This window comes from Chenopodium album, chromosome 7 (genome assembly GCF_948465745.1).
Source record: "Chenopodium album chromosome 7, dcCheAlbu1.1, whole genome shotgun sequence".
In the NCBI taxonomy this organism is placed as follows: Eukaryota; Viridiplantae; Streptophyta; class Magnoliopsida; order Caryophyllales; family Amaranthaceae; genus Chenopodium; species Chenopodium album.
In genome coordinates this window covers 19654750-19673823 of record NC_137840.1, presented here as the reverse complement: position 1 = coordinate 19673823, position 19074 = coordinate 19654750, and the positions used below count along the sequence as shown (strand labels likewise).

At 35.2% G+C, this 19074-nt stretch overlaps 1 long non-coding RNA gene across 2 annotated transcripts; it reads right to left on the bottom strand.

The window, feature by feature from the left end:
- Window positions 1–2093: 2093 nt before the first annotated feature.
- Window positions 2094–10979, bottom strand: LOC145640966 (uncharacterized). Of its 2 annotated transcripts, none has more exons than XR_014115046.1 (4): window positions 10570–10979; window positions 6097–6199; window positions 5825–5890; window positions 2094–2320 (listed from the first exon to the last, which is right to left on the bottom strand). It is a non-coding gene; the product is annotated as an uncharacterized LOC145640966 (long non-coding RNA). The 2 variants fall into 2 exon arrangements; XR_014115045.1 differs by having other exon boundaries at window positions 2094–2385; window positions 10570–10977.
- Window positions 10980–19074: the final 8095 nt, after the last annotated feature.

Sequence of the window (19074 nt, the reverse complement as noted above, 5' to 3'; positions counted from 1 at the left end):
TTTTTTTTAGGGTTTTATGTGTGCAACCGTTAGTCCATCTCTCCCCCTCATTTCTCTTTTTCACTCTCCTTCACTCACAAAGTCACAACTCACAGTTAGTCAATCACCTTTTCTCAACTCCACGATCTCTTCTTCCCCCCCCCCCCCCCCCCTCCCTCCTTCACGCACCCAATTTCTCTTTTTCTCTCTCCTTCACATCCCACAATAATCATCAACTAAAAAATCAAGATCAAATATAACTCACGAATCACTCAAACATCATCAACATACTGAATTGAATCGAACTACGCAAGATGATGTTTATCCCACCGCAGCGGCACAACCACAATCGCGTGAGAGATCTCCCATCGCAGCGGCACAACCACGCAAGACCGTGACGTCCATGAGAGATCTCCCACCGTAGCAGCAAGTCGATGTTCATTGTGAATGTTAATGGTGTTTTGTGACTTTTGTCCATGTTTATCTATTTTATTTTTGATATTTTGAATATTATTTGTGGTTGCAAGCTTGCAACAGTTTCTTTTTCTTCTCAATTTCTTCTTATTCTTTGGTTAAATGTTAATGTTCTTCAATTTGTGTATTAGAAACTTTTTTTTTTTGCTTGCAAATGCAAAAGCCTTAAAATTATTTATTGACACTTTTTTTTAATTTTTTATACGGGTACCCTGTAACCCAACCCGGGAATTTCGGGTACCCGTTAACCGGGTACCCGGATTTCGCGGGTCGCATCATGGGCCGAGCAATTTAATACCCGAAAACCCGGGTACCCGCATTTTCGGGTACCCGGATTTGAACACCCCTAGCTGATCCTGCCACCTAAGTTGGATCAGACGGCTGCCAAGGGGGCTTGCTTGTACTCGCCTGGCTAATGTTCTGCTCCGGTCTCTCTTTGTGACGGATGCGCTTAGAGATGAATGACCCATCATAGGCCACATACGTTTCGACATCACAGTCGTCACCAGCGCCATGGTCCAAATGGACCTCTACATCAACCGTAGGCCGGTTGGTCTCTAAAGGCGGTACAAGATCTTGTGAAACCATCTTTGAGGTACTCTCCCCACAGACGGCGTCAAAATGTTTCGGGTATTTTTGTGTCCCTTGGAAGAGTTATAACTCGATGACTAGGTCCAACAAAGCCGCCTGTACCTGCCAAAGAACGGAGCTCCAGATGTTCAGAGGTTCGCCTCCGAAGCTTAAGTTAGTACAGATTCGGAGAAAACGTGCGGAAAGTAAATATCTTCTCGGATTCCGAGATCAAGTGTTCTTTGTTTTCGAGAGCAATAAATGATGTAATGATTAAGACGTCTCCCAATAAATGGGGGAATCTCCCTATTTATAGGATCCTAGAAAGGTGTGTCATGACCTAGGATTTAGGACAACGTCGTTTTGCGACTCTCCTTGGGATTTGGGCCTTAGAAGGCCGCCATTCCCAGGGGCCATATTTGCGTGACACGTGTCATAATTTGGAAAGTCCATTTGGACACCTCTTTCAATAACACGTGTCGCGCTCTCATTGGGTCACTTGACGGGGTAGAGATACCCAAATCATTAGGTATAAGTTTATGTGACTTCAAACTCTCGGCTAAGGGTGCCCTTATTTGTGAAGTCGTGTTAACCGTAGGGAACAAATCGGTGAATACGATTTAGTAACACCGATCACACCAAATATCGATTTCAAGTCAGATGACATGAGCACATGACAAGTCATTCTTACTATTAAATTGTTTAATTTATGTTCTCTTGTTGCCTTAAAACACATTATAGAGTACATTTCCAAAAGACTTAAAGATGAGTTTGTCATCTTCTCCATTTTCTTTTATATGCATCACTTTAATATGTGCATTCAATATTTAGATCTTTTGTTACTAATATAAATTTACTCTTTTTTTTTTTTTTGCCTTTTTTCTTTTATATGCATTTAATTATTACATTTTTCACATAATAAATTTGACACAAGTAGATAATTAATAAATGTTACTCCGTATTATGTAATATAATGTTGGATTAGTCACCTTGTCTATTTAAATTAATTTATCTTTTTATAGTTTTACCAATTGACAATCAAGAATTAATGATATTGATGATAAAAAAAATGTGTCAATAAAAATGATGCATTACAAAGACGATAGAGTATTAAATTTGCAAATACATCCCATCCAAAGTCAAAACCGAGAAAAATAAATAAATATTTAAGGAAATTGTCTCATCCAAAGTTCAAATAATCTTACATTTACATAAGAACAGACGGAGGAGCAAACTCTATGTATATACATCACTTCGTCACATAAGTCATACAGAAACCACGCCAGCTGCAGGAAGCCTGGAAATCATGTAGCTGCAGGAGTAAGTGATTGTTTACCACAAATATGAGCAAATTCTTCAATACTGAACAAGAGAAGAAGACAATAAAATGATTAGCCAACATCAATTTGCCACAAACAGCAAGAGCACAATTAAACTCTAAGCCAACACAACTGTACCATATGCTTGATTTAAAGCCACGAAAACGTAAGAGCACGAACCGACGTGCAAAAAAAAAAAAAAAGAAAAAAAAATCCATATTCTCAAGCTGTTACAACGACCATACCCAGCACAAAATAAATTCCACTTAAAAGGTGGGAGTGGATGAAATTTGAACCCGTGACTTCTTTGTCACATTGGCTCATGATAAGTTTATATACACTATCAAAATATACCTATATGTTAACTTCACACAATATGAAATTCCACCAATTGCACTTTATACTTCATTCGTTCTTTTCAATCGCAACGTTTGCAATTTTGCTCTATTCATACATTCTTTTATCCGTCTTTTGTGATTTACATTATTGAAATATGTAATCAAATGAGATCTTGCTAGATTCATCTCAATATACATGGAGTATTATCTAAGATCCTGTTTTTTCACCTTTCATTTATTTCAAAAGTTCAGATGAGATAAATTAATTTAGAAAAGTTTTAATAAGGATCAATAAGGTTACCCAAGTTCAATTTACAACAAAAATAAGTTCCAATAATGTCTAAGAAGTTTTGATAAGATAAGTTCATATAAGTAAAAAATCAGGTGAAAAACACCCTTATATAAAATGTTACTATAACCATAATTAAAGATATAAATGGTACAAAATGTGTATCGGTAAGCATGAAAATAAACATTGCAATTAAATGATGCAGCTAGTAAAGGACGAAGTAATATAAAATCCCAATTCATTGCCGACCAACTGTATTTGTTAAATCATGCACAACACCTTCTATTGCAGCTAATTCAAATGGAAGAACTAATAGATAATCTCTCCATGCAACAAAGCTATCAGCCTTAACCAGATAACTATATGCACTTAAGGCTGCAAGTCTGTTACCCTATAACTGACAGGGGCAGAGAGAAGAGTTAAAACTTAAAGGGTTCATTTTCAATTCTATATACAGCAGTAGATGATTGGCATCTTGTCTAAGCCTCTGAATTAGGACTTCTAAGGGTCCAAGATCATGATAATGATCTCTCATCTGAGATGACAATCTCAGCCCTGGGCCCCATGATCAGATACTTTCAGGTATTAAATTCTTTTATTGTTCTTTTTCGGGAAAAAGTTTAAGCTCTCCAGGTAGGTCTATCAAGTTAGTAGAAATCTTCTATCTAAGTTTTAATGACCGAACCAATTACCTAGAGAGAGGAATATTCATACTTGCTTGAGTTCTAAGTTAACACAAAGAAAACAGATTCAATAGTGTTAGTTTCGATTGTTGAACAGTCCACTTGTAAACTTTACTAATCTCATATATCACTCTCTCTGGCCTCCAACAACAATGGCAGCATGTCAGCATTTCAAGCCCTAAAATTCACACCAGCTTTAGCTTCTCTCCCTCTGCTCTGACCACCACACTTTGCTCTCGCCTAAGCCTTAAGCTTCTGTTGTTGCAGCTGTGAAGCCACATCAGCACTCACTACTTGTAAAGAAGAGATAAAAAAAGACAGATAGGAAAATCACCAGATTGGAGGTTGTTTGCTCACTTTGTTGAACTTATGCTAAATGCTCTCTCGTACTCACACACTCACCTGCACTGTTGCTTGAAGCTTTGATGTTGGATAGTGGATACAATAGTGTTCAACATTAAGTGAAATAAAACCCCCTGATTACTGAATTCTGAACTCAAGCCTACGCCAATGATGTCAATCCCTCCTTATATCTCGGCCTACATTCATCCTCTCTCCTTTATCCTGTTGCTCTCTTCATCAGGTTTCCACTCTCAATTGATTTTCCAGAGTGAACATGTCATACCATTTAATGAGGATGTGGTGTGTCACATATAAGTCTTTAACAATGAAGGAAAATCTGTATTCTTTTGGCATATCTAGTGTAAATTGAACTTTCTTGAAAGAAATACTAGATGATGGAACATCTTTAAATAAATTAGTGTTTTAATTGTTTGGTCCTAAAAAAACTAGCTTGGTTAAAGTTCAAAACTCAACTCAATTCATCATAATCGTCTGACTTTACTATTCCAACACCTGGGTTTACTATACACATAGGGAAAACCGATAGTTTTCCCTACTCCAGTTTGGACTAGAAAATCCTAAACGACCTATGGCACTAATGTCAAACAGTAAGTGTAAAACCATACTTTAGGAGTATGATCAAACCAAGTGGTTCTTATGAAATCTGTAGAAATTACACAAGCCAGCTAACAGAAGTACAAATGATCTAAAACTCTCAATGAAAGCATGGGGTTGAGCTTGAAAAAAGCTTGTCAATATTTGTTTATTTGATAAATCAGTTAAATAATCTGTTAAAAGCTTAAAACAAGTTTGAAATGTTGTTTGATCATTGAGCTTGAAGAACAAACAACTCATTTGATTATGCTCACAAACAAGCTTTTTCAACTTCATAAAAAAAAAAAAAAAAAAAAAAAAAATTAAAAAAATAAAAGAAAAGCTATTATTCATGGATTTTTTTTTATGTTATATGGCTCATAAAATATATACTTTGTATTAGACTAACAAATTTTACTAAGATGTGTACTTATAATAAAGTTTTGTTATTTACACTTTGGTTTTGTAATTGTCAAATGTACATAACAATCAATGATACAGCTTCGTTTATGACATGTTGCGTGATTAAAAAAAAATGTTTATTAACTTGGCCAAAACAAGTCATTCACAAACCGTTAGCAAGCATGATAACCTATAAAGGTAACTGAGTTTGAATAAACTTTGAGCTCAGTATAGAGCTCGAGCACACTAAGGGGGCGTTTCGTTTGAAAAGTGAAAACGGAGTGGAAAGGAAACAAATAAGAGGGGGAAAAGGAATCATTTAGCTATTACCTTTTCATTTGTTTGGTTTAACCATAGAAAAGGTATTTGTTAAGAGGAGGGTAAGGGTATTTGTTACCACAAGTTTTTGAGAGGTAACAAATAAGGGGTAGTCATTACCCTTAGGTAATGGTAATTGTTACCATGTCTTCAAACCAAACACATGGTAACGGTATTGGTTTAATCGAATCCGTTTCCAATTCAAAAAATACACAAACCAAACGCCCCCTAAGTTAAATGAATAATAATATGGTAGTACTCAACTCAGCCCGACTCATTCACATCGCTACCCACTAATTACCCACGACCGAATTTACACAGGAGACAAATACATAATTGTTTAGAAGACTGAACAAAATTCCAAGGCGCCAAATGATGTCAACAAGTTCATATCTAATTAAAAGTTCAGTCGCTCTACTGGATAGCCATTCCTCTTATTTTTGAAGAGTAAATATCATGCATCTTAATGCTAGCATAGGCAATTAACTGTACCAAAGGGTTAGACATTTTACTTACAACTATTATTTTTTGCAGAGTATCAATCAGCCACTGCTCTATGGTCAACAGTTATCCCATCTGCCACTGCATCAAAACAGTCAAATAAAACTGTTATGAGACAACTATTTGAAACAACCAAAATCAGATACTATCATATTTTGTCGATAATAAGAGAGTTCAGATAATGATAATCTAAGGATTAATAAAAATTACACAAAGCTCCTTCATGGGAATAAAGCTTTCATTTCTAGAAGCCAGAAAATATTTAATTATGCCCTAAACTATAATACCTTTAGAGCTGGTTCACCCTTATTAATGTTTTCAGACTGCTTTTCTTTTGCTGCCTGCGCACGGACAGCTTTTCCTATAGCCGATTTTTCAAAGTCCTGCTGCCTGCATTTAAGTCCAGAAATTTCATGATGATCTAAATACCATTGCACATTTGGAATGGTCTTAACACATGAGCTTTTTGACATTTAAAAAAAAAAAATAAATAAAAACAAAAAATAAAAAAGAAATTAAATTAATAAAATTGACTCATTATATGTGACATGTACACAATTCATGATTTTGACTGAATTTTGCAAAACCTTTGAGTAATCAACTGTATAACACATTGATAATTATACCCTCTTATTTCATTCACTTAGGCTGGAACTAAAAAATAAACTAAAGAGTAGGGTAAACTTACTTCATTGATGATAGCCATTCATTTAAATGGTGGTGCTCAGTTATGTTCTATATAACCATTCCTGCAGTCAATTATGTTTCTCGTAGAATTTGGTAATTCTCATTTTGTTAAGGATTTACCCTATTCAAAGTTTGTGGCATTAAATTTATCGATCTTTTGCCTAAGGATTCTGACCTATTTCTCTGTTGGGGAAGGAAGATTTTTACTATAGGAAGAGTGTTTCCTTCTACAACGCAAAAGTCTCCTAGAATTTGGTAAGTTAATTTTCATATTTGTTCCAGATTTACCCTATTCATAGTTCGTGGCATTAAATTTATCGATCATTTGCCTAAGGATTCTGACCTATTTCTCAGTTGGGGAAGGAGGATTTAACTGCTGTAGACATTCCCACAACTACCAAGCTCCATGTTGCCCAGCTTTGCAAAGTTGGCACGTTGACCGTGCCAATGCAGCAGCTCTTTATTGTGAGATGGGATTAACCTTTCCCCAAAATATCCTCGAAGCAAATCCAAGCCTCTCATAATTGTAATCTAGGCTTAGATTAAGAGCTGCATAGGAGTTGATTTACTTGTCATGTAGCTTCCTCACAATAGAATTGAAATTTACTTTCCTTTTTTTATTAAAAAAAACAAAAAAACAAAAAAAAATTCAAAAATCAATTGAAATTTAAAATTGATTAGGTTTTGTAAAAAAAAAAAAATAATATCATTGAGCCTTTGAGCTTGGATAGCAAGTCCTGTTAATGGTTTTAACTTATAATATTATTTCTGTTTAATCATATAGTTAAGGGTTTGTTTGAACCCCTCAAAAAAAAAAGGCTTGTTTGGTTAACTCTTATATGGATTATCAATTTATTCTTCTAGTCAATCAAAACTCAAATGATACTGTCTTGTTAGAAGCCACCATCACACACCATATATGTAGTGTCCGGTGTTCAAACTTCTCTGTCAATTGCTTGTTTCAGTCCTCTCTCACCTTTCTCCATATTCAAACTTCTCTGCAAATGGTAGACTGCATGTTTCAGGTGTGGGTGTGGGTGTGGGTGTGGGTGTGGGTGTGGATGTGTGTATGGGTATGGGTATGGGTATGGGTGTGGGCGTGTTTTACAGCGACAAAACTAATAAAACGGTTTAGACTTTTCTGCTTTTAGATTGGGTGACTCGGGAGGAAACACAAATAATTTCCACTCCATAGCGGCTAATTCCCTGTTCCTCATGGTGAGAAACAGATTCGTTTCTCATGGGTGCAGAACAGACATTCCACCTAACATAAGTCATTTGCTGGCAATGTTGATGTGGCCTCATTAATCTTACGTGGTTTACTTTGTTTGCCAGATGTAGTATTGGTTGGAGACCCACGGCTGATGCTGTTAACCTTCCATTAAATTTCAAGCAATGTGTCTGAGAAAAGCAGGTAAATTGGCACTAAGAAAGGGATATATTCACTGTTCTAGCCTTGAAGGCAATGTTGATAGCTAATCCCAATCCACAAATAATTGGAAAACTTCAAATTTGTGTATAAAGATAATCAATCAGCCATTTCTCGCCAACATCAAACCGATTTTAACAGAGGAAGTGAACCTAATCCCATTACTTACAAAATTATTCAGAGTTCGCTCGGAATTATAAATTCAATTTCATGAATTGTTGTCTCATCACAGAAGAACAAATAAAAACCCTAGAACTGAAAAATTACAACTGACTGGAAGAAGCTACGAAAAAAGAGAGTAGAAAACTTCACTACCTGAGTTTTTCGTCTGGTCTGTAAATTCACACCTTCAGACAGGATAGAGCGCCATTGATAGAGAGGAGAGAGAGAACATAACGGCTGATGGCTGATAGAGAGGAGATGTGTGAAATCGTTTGCTAGGTAACGACATTACTCAAACTTATTGACACATAGGCTGTCCCCACGAAATCCGACTCAACAGCTCATGAAATGAAAAATATGACAATATTTTCCAAAATGCCATCGTGAGAAACACAATTGTTCCTCATCATGAGGAACTGGGGTTCCCTCACTCTATAACAACCTTATCTAGGGATAATTAGATTTGTACTCATAACTAAAACAAGATCATTCTTGAGAAAGCACAACAAATTCATTTGCAACTGCTGCTGGTTCAATGAGGTTACAAGGATCGCTTATGCTCAAAATTTCAAAGAGTTTTCTTGCCCTCACTTAAAACTCTTTGAAATTCTATTAGGTTAAGGGATAAGTATATCTGTTAAAGCACGCTGTCACGGCTTGATGCGGGAGCATCCTTGAAACCTACAAATTATATGGATATACGATTCTTTTAGTGGCTTTTAAGGCTCAATCAACATTTTGGATGAATTCTCTTTGTTATGAAGTGGTTTAGGTGAATAAGAGCAATCTTTGTGTCTTAATTTTACAATTGATGGTTGAAAATAAAGCATGGGAACAAGGATGAGAAAGAAAAGCTTTTTCTTGGTAACAAAATGCAATACTCAACTTCATTCATCCATATTTTTTTCGTTACAAGGAATTTTTAGGTGATTCAAGTTGGAGGTAAAAGTATAGTTCAAGAGCTTTTCAACGACAGATCACATGTCAAATTTGAGCAAGAAACGAAGAAGTTATGAAAGTTTGAAGTTGATCTATCCAGGCAGTGGCGAAGAGCGCCCACTGCCCTTATAAGGAGCGCCAGCTCTTATGGGCATCACTTGAAGTTTCAGTAGTGAGGAGCGCCTGCTCCTACCCTTTAGAGCGGCCACTCCCAAGGCCCTGTTTTGAGCGGTCAACTTTTTTTCCTTTGTACTTCTTTTTGCTATCTTTTAATATTGGTCTTTCATTTGTAATCCAAGGGGTGTAATTTAAGAACTTTAGGGTTTATTTGTAAAGCCTTTAAATAGGGCTAAGTTTTCTTTTGGGAAAGACTTTTGCTTAATTTTGAAATCAATGAGATTTTCTCTCTACCCATAATCTTTGTGATTATTTGGTTTCTTTGTGATTGCAACTTTGTAATCTTTGTGGTTTCACCTTAATCCTAGCTTTATTTTGTGTTAGCTTTGATTAAGAACCCCTATTTCATATATTTTGGTGATTGTTGAGATAGGTTTATCTTGTTTTATTGATTTGAAGTTGTTGTTAGTTGATTTTTCCCCTTTTTCTTTGTTATTTCATATCACGGCTTGTTTAAAGAGACAACACTGGACCCTTGAGGGTGAAGTGTATTTTATGGAGGTTGAGGCAGCAAGGTTTGAGTTAAGGATTGCCTGGTGTTTGACACAGCAAGGTCTGGTTGAGGGTTGCTTGGAGGTTGAGGCAGCAAGGTTTGAGTTGAAATTTTTAAGGATGTTAGGCCACAAATAATTATGGAAAGTGATTGTATGAATATAGAGTAAGCTATTAAAAAAATATACTCTCCTATCTACAGTACTTGATAATTTGATTCAACAAAATTACTTGGTGACAATGTAGGATATTCTTCACAAAATAGTATTGGATGTGTTTGAATATACTTTTCCAAAGCATCTCTGCTTTAACGGAACTTGATTTGCAATAATAATGAACTTGCTTTTGTCTATGAGTAGAGCCTCAGCTCAATGTTTTCAGCTTCGACGAGGCTCTACGCTTTGACTGCGCTTGTACCCGAGTTTGAGCTGGGGCACTGCCATGGAGACAGGATCAACCACACCACTCCCCCCAACACACACTGACACACAACTTTTTTTTTTATAATTTTTATGGGTTATTTTGGCAATTTTACTTTATTTAATGTATAAATGAACATTCTAATAAATGGTTCCTCTCACAATCCATAAATTTGAACATCATACATCTTTTTAATTTTGAGGGAATTCGAAAACCAATAGCATGTCCTTATAAAATTCAGTCATTGAGATAGGATGAATAACAACAAGCCAACCTCTACCTTAGTTTTAAGGAAAAATTCAAATTACTCATCCCAATAAATTGTAAATTTCACAAACAGCACAATTTCAATCAATGACACTAAAGAATAAAATAAAAATTAATTAAATGTGTAAGAATATAGAAAATGTATGAATAATTTTAAAAATTAAAAAAAAAAAAAAAAAAAAGTGACCTTCTTTGGGCAGCTTCGGCGGCTTTAGCGCGAGCTTCAGCCGAAGCAACGCGATCCTGTTCACTTTTTTCCTCCTTAGTCTCACCGTCGAAGCACGAGCACACGCTTCCCATCTTCTTCGAATTCTGATTCCTGTACGGCTGTACCTCAAATCGCTTACAACAGATATTGCTGATTATAGCAGGGTTGACTTTAGTTATGCTGGATTTGTTTCAACTGTTATATATTGTCATTTTTAAATTCTAGACTAGATAGATTGATTTTGTTCGACTTCTTCCGTTCTTCGTGGGCAGTGGCTCCCGAATAAGTATTTTCAAGGCTCTATTTCTTGGTTTTTTTTTTTGTTTTTTTTTTTTTGAAGAAACCCTCAAAAGGGAGCTTTACTTAATAAATCAAAAGAAGCTACATCAAGAATACGAGGCAGGATTACATTTGTTATTTAGATGAAATACTACAAGAGGGGGGGTGAATTGTAGTATGGAGATTGCTAGTTACTTTTTGCGGAATTAAAAGAAACTTAACGCAATAGAGAAATAGAGCAAGAGAGATTTTACGAGGAAAACTTCCTAGGCCAAATAGGAAGTGAAAAACCTCGACCCAAAGGGATTTTGACTCGAAACATTCCACTAAAATAGGCCAACGACTCTGTTACAACCTATGAGGAACTTGAGCCTCTACCGAGTTCCTCAACGAACTCATATCCCCAACAACTATTCCCTCTAATAGTTGCAGCTCGAAATCTTCCTTCAAAGACCTCTCTTCTCACTCAAGACTTCACTCAAAAACTTTACTCTTTCTCTTTCTCTCAAGCTTCACTCAAAGCTTTCTCTACATACGAAGAACTCACTCAAGTTCTCACCCCAATATAAGAGTTCACTCAAACCCTTATTAATTCCCCATTACAAGAGTTCACTCAAACCCTTAAACAACTCTCAAATACATATAAAAGATATAATGTATAAAACTAATATGTTGGACACTTTAAGATATGTAAGGAACTTGGAACCTAAAGGAACTGACTCACCAACGTGGAAGACATAATATATTTCTCATGAAAAACTATTCCACTTAAGTGAGACACTATATGGAATGACTCTCTAAAGTCAGACAGTTTTGAAAGAATTAAAAACGTTATATTTATAGAAGATTAGAAAACCCACTAATTGTCCATGTTCCTTATGATCAGAAGTGGTCCGAATCTTTAGGCCCACGAATAGAAAACTAATTCTGATTATAAGCAACAATAGTGGGTCAATTAGTTGCTCCACAACTTGCTCAATAACTTCCTTTTTGTTAGGAAAGCAATCAGCACGTTTTGCAAATACCAGCCACAAGTTCCTTGGGGACCAAGTCCTTGTGCTAAAAAATAGGAGTTTAAAACTGACTTCTTTAAGAAGATAAGTTAAAATAACACACTCGTTCTTTAATTTAACTTCACATATAGACCAGATTCATTTTGTTCCTTAACAAACAAAATCTCAACTGAACTCCTACTTTTAAGGTAACCACTTTGAAAATCTTTTTTCCCACGGATTTGACTACAATAAAATCAGATTTTGATTATAAAACTTTGTTTTATAAAATAAAATCATTTTATAAATTAGTTTATTTGAAAACTAAATCCCTAGAAATTAGGAAAATAAGTTATCTTTTTTACTAAGAGAAAATCAGATTTTATTTTCAAAAACTTATCTTTTATAAAATAAAATCTAATAATAAATATTAATACCAAGTCAAAACTAACTTCCTATAAAGAAGGCAAACTTAATGCAATGACTATTTAACGTGGAAAACTGACTACTAGTGCTGTGCAAACTCGTGTTCCTTCTATAAACTAATTCTAGACTGACTAGTAAGGAACTTACTGGTCATCAACACTAAGTTCCTTACCGACTGAAGTTCCAATGTAGTTCCTTAGGCTTGTTCCAGACAATTTCTCTTGTCCAACATACTTACATGATTCCTAGAAAAATATACTCCTATTTTTCTGTCTTCATGTTTCTCTGATGAAGCTTCTACTCCGATGCTTCTTTTCCTGCAAAGGAACTTCTCTTCTCTAATGAAACTTCTACTCTGAAGCTTCTACTCCCGTGAAGGAACTTCTCTTTACTTGTTCCCCCTGAGGAACTGCTGCTCATTCCTAGCAAAGAACATCTTCTCATTCTTCTTAGGAACTGCATGTAAAGTCTAACAATACATTTGTACTTTTAGACTTCTTCTCTTTATGTTCCCCTTGAGGAACTCAAGCACGATCCATACATTGTATGTAGGGAACCATCTTCAATGATGATCTAACCTGTACTCAATCATCTTCATGCTTCATGACTTGTTCATGCACATCTCAATACACATATTAGTTAGATAATCATCATTTGTTCACAATCATCAAAACCTTACAACAACATTATTCCACACTCTTTGGCCAACTTCCCAAGGTTGAAAGTGAGCCAATTCATGTGCTACTCTATTTCCCCCAAGTTTCACAAAAAACCAAGTGACACAATCAAAAGAAGAACACAAAGCTAAAATGTCTTCAATTATAAGGTGATAAGAACTAGAGCCAACTTCCTTCTCCTTTAGAGCTTGTATAACCCCGAGAGAATCCCCTTCCACCACAACCTTCCTTACCCCTTGTTGAATTGCGAACTTCAAGCCCCAAGCAATAGCATTTGCTTCAGCTATTTTAGTCTCCCACTTGGCAGCAGACTGCAGTACCCCACACCCCCGCACAGACCCTCTGCTGTCTCGAAGCACAGCTCCCAGCCCAGCACCCAACTCCCCCACCACACCTGCATCAACATTTAGCTTTAACCAGCCTTCATCCGGTGCAGACCAAACAGAAGGGAAGACAACAGCAGCACCTCGTTTCCCAGCTGAAACTTTAAGCCCCTCTTCACGAGCTTCACCACAAACCCTCATTGCATAGCTTACAATATCAGAAGGCACCGGCTGCATACCTTCAATTAATAGAGAGTTACGAGCACTCCAAATTGCCCAGCTAATTGTTAACACATTCGCCATCTCGACATCGTCAAGCTCATTAAAACAGCTTTCCCACCAGTCAGACAAAGTACGAGCGTTCACCTCCGCGACAAAAGTGTAATCACTGCAACTCCATACACTTTTAGCTAAGGAACAATTTTTCAAAGCATGGATGGTAGTTTCCTCGTGTCTCACACAAACAGAACACAAAGGATCATAAGAAAAAATGCGATGGCTGATCCCACTCCGAGTTGGAATTGCGTCTCGACACGCCCACCAAGCAAAAATCTTGACTCTTGGCAATATTTGAAGTTTCCATATTTTCTTCCATATCATTTTATTCATTGAAGGAGCAATCTCATCACTACTCCAATCATCCTCAAATATCACACGATATGCTGACCTCACCGAATAGTCACCATTCTTTTCCAGGTCCTAACATAGTGAATCACTGGGGAGCCGACCACTTTTGAGAATACTAAGTATTCTCTCTCGTTCAAATGGGAGAAAATACTGAGAGACCACCTCCTCATTCCAGCAGCAATTAATCGGATCAATTAAATCCGCCACCAGCATCTCAGGATTAGCATTGCCCCGGGGAGAAAGAATCTTTCTCGACTGAGTATTTGGCAGCCACAAGTCCGACCAAACTCTGATTTGTTGATCATTTCCCACTCTCCACCTTAATCCCCTTCGAACCACCCAACGAGCCTCACAAATACCTCTCCAAGTATAACTTGGATTAGAGCCAAAATTAGCATCCAAAAAAGACGTATTAGGGTAATACGACTTTTAAGGATACTCCCCAGTAGGCTATCTGGCTTCATCAAAAGTCTCCAAGCTTGCTTTACAAGGAGTGCCCAATTAAACATCTTAAAATCCCGAAAACCCAACCCACCATCATTCTTCGGTTTACATAATTTCATCCAAGCCAACCAATGAATTTTCCGTTCACAATTATTTTGGCCCCACCAAAATTGAGCTACAAGAGATCGTATGTAACACCCCCAAATTACTCTCCAATAATAATGATTACAAAGCCTGATTAAGAGAGTAACTTGAGAGAATTACCGCCACGTGATTACGTAAGGCTTTTCAAAAACAGAGACTTGCAGCGAAGAAAATACATACTTAACCTTTATATTGATAATAATAGTAATAGTAGATTTCAAAATTGAACCATATGAGAATTTTTCATACAAAACGTCAACCATGAGACCTAGACTACATGATTATCGCCCTTCATCCCCAATGCCATATTTAGATCACGTCGAGTCAAGTAGGACCAAGCCAAAACAAAAGAGAAATACGTATTAGCAAAACGCTAAGTACATACCAATGCTAGATTCGTAAAATCAAGTTATTTAATTACACATGCTTTCGTAAGATTAACATTTATAAATAGCATTTATTCAAACCTTCCATAAATAGAAACTTCACATTAAGAAACGTTTAGAAACATTCCAAAAATTATCAACATTTCAAAACCAACGACTTTCCCAAAATAGATTCCAATAGAAATGGAAGATCAATATTTTCGTAAAACATTTTTCCACCTAAGTGTGCACACCCCCCAAGCTAGTAACTCCTTACATAGTGCTATCAAGGGGAAAGACTAGGTCATACATAGTCCATAGTCTTCAATTTTATCTCCACATAGTGGGAGTCATAAAAATCCAATATATATCTTTGATAAATCAACCTTCCAATTCCCATGTATGGGATTTCAACAACATTTGCTCTTTAAAATGAATTTGAAGTCAAGTATGTGCACAAACAGCTTTTAGAACATTGAAATTATTTCCAAAGATCAAACAGTAAAACATTTCACAATATTCATTTCATAAACATTCATAAATCCTTGTTCAACATTCAAACATATTTCATCATTCAAAACACAAAACACATTTGTATAAAATCACATATTTAAAGATCTAGCCACGAGTACGTACCTTGATCTTTAAAACTATTCCACCTAGATTTACAACCACGAACTATCTTCTAAATAAACATTATATGGAGTATTTTAAATAAGAATCAAATATGAAACCTTACAAAAATCATAAATTGAAAATAGATATTAGTTTTGAAAGACTAACCGCAAAACAATATAAACTAGCAAAGCTCACGGGAAAGTTCACGTTGAAAAGGAGGAGTCAGATCTTGCAGAGGCCATATCTCATAGTATATAACTCCTAATTGGGTGATTCTTGAGCCTAACCTTAAGGATTTTTTGAGAAGAACAACTTTGTCTCAAACAGAAAAAGGCTAAAAATGAACATAAGTGGCTGAAAAATGGCCTGGAACATATACGGGATGAAGAAGTACGAAAATGGGAGGAAGAGAGAAGAAAGAAGGATGGAACTTTAAGGGCAAGAGACTTTTGGCTTAAAATGGCTGAACTTTGGGTCCTATTTATAGAGTTTGAGAGTCATATTGACATCATGTATGATGTCAACAATTTGGGGTCAAGGAAGTTTATGAGGTCATGTTATTGACATCATGTATGATGTCAACAACTTGGGGGCCAAGTATTCAAGTCGTTTGTTAGAGAAGTTTGTGACTTTGGTCATGCTTTAGGAGTAAGAAATGGACTTAGGTCCTTTGGCAAAGAAATACTCAAGGTAGAAAAAAATCTTATTTTCGGCTACTAAATTCCCAGCTTGCATATCAAAATCTTTTATAAAACATAATTTTAACCAAATGATTTTCGTAAATAAAACTAAATAAAATTCTTTTAATTTGTGTCACTTTAAAACATAATAATATGTATTATTAATAAATTATGACGTATTCAAGTCAAAACATAATTAATATTTTATATTACGAGTTTAAAAATACGGGGTATTATAGTCTACCCCCTTAAAAGAAGTTTCGACCTCGAAACTTCAGACAAAAAAAATCCATGTTAATCCAATTTGACTCATGCACAACTTGAAATGTCTCAAAATTACTCAAAATATATCAAAATGGTCAAAAGCGCGAAACTCTATCGCATTCTACCCCCTTAAAATGAGTTACGCCCCCGTAACTCTGCCACATTGAATCTGTATCTAAACAAATTGTTGAATCATCACTTTCCAAATTATTTGTACTTGAGACTAATTCATTGAATCAATAATTTGTTTTACCCTTTACTTTTTATCAATAAACAACGAATAAGAGAATTTAACAAATTATTACTACACTAATAAACAACTTTTTTTTTTCTTTTTTCTTTTTTCTTTTTTTTTTTTTTTTTTTTTTTTTTTTGAAAACAACACTAATAAACAACTTAAATAGCCATCAATTCATCTTTCCAAATTTAGAAACATAAATAATTTTAAAATAAGTTGGAAAAACTCATAAAACCTTCATTTTCTTTGTTTCATTATTATTATTATTATTATTATTATTATTATTATTATTATGATGATTATTATTATTTTTAAATACTATACTGTGAGATTACTCTCTAATAATAATTATGAAAATTCTCAATTCATATAGAATGATTTACTTAAAAAAATTAAGAAATATAATAAAATTTATTTGAAAATTAAGAGATCGAAAATCCATTTTCATATTCTTAAAAAGATATATATATATATATTTTTAAACAAACTTTAATTTATATAAAGGAACTCAATGTACATAATACGATTACAATAAATAACATACATAACTTTACGTTAATAACTCATTACTACAAGAAATATTGTCATCCTCTCTTTACAACAAATAGACTTAATAATTTTGTCTCAATGAATTCTTTCCCAAATTTTATCCACTTTCCTCCATAATCAAGCAGGACAAGAAACAATACGTTAAAAGTTATAATATTTTATTATTCTTAGTCACTTCAAATAACAATAATCAAACTTTCATAACCCAACTTCCATCTCATGATTTCCCATCAATGTACTTCCATAATTTGACTATGATCATCTCATTATCTTTTCCTCAAATCTTTCTTGAACTCAGACATCATTAATATCAACACGATTGATTTTGTTGCCAAACCATGAAGTATATTTCTTTTAACTTCAATATACTATGTACTCTATAAAAACTCAATATCTATAAATTCACGAAATCTTTTCACAAAATCCTATCTCCTTATAAACAATGACAAAAATTGTGATCAAACCCTTTATTCCAATAATACGACTTCCTTATACTTCTTATTCACAACCTTTCAATTAAAGTAAACTATTTTCGAATTTTCAACTTTCAACAATGCCATAAAAAGTCATTACCACAATTCTCATTACAATATAAAGACTTCTCGACTTCAAATGTAAAATGATCATAACTTAGTATCAATATATACCATAATAGTCTTTATCTTTACAGAATGTAACTTGATTCCACCAATTACTATCAAAGTATCAAACCTTTAATTTTCATTTCTAACATGTAATATATACTCCCTTCTCCAACCTTACTAGATTTTCAAAACTTGCGGGAAACTTTAAAATTAGTTCTATCCCCAACATAATTTTCACTTCATCCAACCCAAATAAGGTAGATACATACTTCTTGATCTCAACATCATATAATTTCACTCAACATTAAAATCAACCAAAATTGGACACCAATATACTTTGTATGATTCAAATTAGACATGTGTCTATCACAAAGTGTAGACGCCTAAAAATGTCTCCCCAAAACCAAACCCGTTGATGAACACCTTTCACCGCCATTATTGGTCGAGTTGAGTATTTAATTTTTGGAGTGCTTAAATCCATTTTCTATCCAATATATTTCATGAACCAATCCAATTCCTAGCTCATTTCCCTAAACCATAACCTATTTTCCACTTTTCGTGTCCACATCGCAAAGCTGAGAGAAACTGATTTTATGGATATACAATTTTGATTAAATTATTATTTTTTTGGATAGGCCTTTAAATAAGCTTTCCAACCATATATTATAAGCCCAATTCCGATCTATAACGAAAAAAATATGAGCAAAACATTAAACTCGGCCTAAAACCGACACCCTTCCACTAAAACGTTCATATCTTAAAATATACATATCATTTTAACTTGATTCCAATTGGTTTGAAAAGTAGACTTGATAAAATTTCCAATGATATATTATATGCCTTATTCCAAGTTACGGATCAAAAGTTATGATTATTTTAAAAACGGGTAAAAAACTGAAATTACCGCGCAGCAGCAAAAATGCCGCGACGCGGCAAAAGCTGACGTGTCACGGGGCTGATTCCCGTGACACGGTGCCCATTTTAGCACAATTTTCTCCCGTGTCACGGGATTTTTCACCGTGTCACGGTGCAATTTCCCATGTCACGGTGCCCATTCCGTGACACGGGAATATTCCGTGTAATTTTCGCGTACTTTTTACACCGTGACACGGCATACTGCACTGTGCCACGGTGGACAATGCCGTGTCACGGTGCACATCCCGTGCCACTGGATTGCTCCGTGTTTTCTCCGCGTAATCCCTAAACGCGTTTTCACTTCTCGTAACCTAAATATTTCTCGTGTCACGCAAATTTGTATCGTGTCACGGGAAAGT